We start from the raw sequence: 599 nt of genomic DNA, 5'->3' as shown, positions 1-599 counted from the left end.
GAGAGGGCTCTCATAGCAGCTGCCCTTTCAAGGACAACCTCCGCCAGAGCTATGGCTGACCCAAGGCCATTCCAGCAGGTGCAAGTGGAGGAGTGGGGAATCAAACCCGGTTCTCCCAGATAAGAGTTCGCACACTACACTACACCAAACTGGCTCTCATGGAATCGCTCTCCATAGGGAGTAATGGAGTGCCCAGCAGACTTTTCCGTTCCAGGGTCTCCAGCTGAGGTTTTTCACACCTATTTGCCTGGACCCTTTTTGGAGATGCCAGGGATTGAGCCTGGGACCTTCTGCTTCCGAAGCAGATGCTCTACCACTGAGCCACCGTCCCTCCCCAAAGTGCAAGTGGAGGAGTGGGGAATCAAACCCGGTTCTCTCAGATAAGAGAGCTATGGCTGACCCAAGGCCATTCCAGCAGCTGCAAGTGGAGGAGTGGGGAATCAAACCCGGTTCTCCCAGATAAGAGAGCTATGGCTGACCCATTCCAGCAGCTGCAAGTGGAGGAGTGTGGAATCAAACCCGGTTCTCCCAGATAAGAGAGCTATGGCTGCCCCAAGGCCATTCCAGCAGCTGCAAGTGGAGGAATGGGGAATCAAACC

General features: G+C 54.8%; 1 non-coding gene across 1 annotated transcript; it reads right to left on the bottom strand.

Annotated features, from left to right (window-relative positions):
• Positions 1-259: 259 nt before the first annotated feature.
• Positions 260-326, bottom strand: TRNAP-CGG (transfer RNA proline (anticodon CGG)). Its single transcript has one exon. It is a non-coding gene; the product is annotated as a tRNA-Pro (tRNA).
• Between the last annotated feature and the right edge of the window lie 273 nt (positions 327-599).

The sequence above is a fragment of the Heteronotia binoei genome, chromosome 1 (genome assembly GCF_032191835.1).
Source record: "Heteronotia binoei isolate CCM8104 ecotype False Entrance Well chromosome 1, APGP_CSIRO_Hbin_v1, whole genome shotgun sequence".
Lineage (NCBI taxonomy): Eukaryota > Metazoa > Chordata > Lepidosauria > Squamata > Gekkonidae > Heteronotia > Heteronotia binoei.
This window is presented reverse-complemented; position numbering and strand designations above follow the sequence as displayed.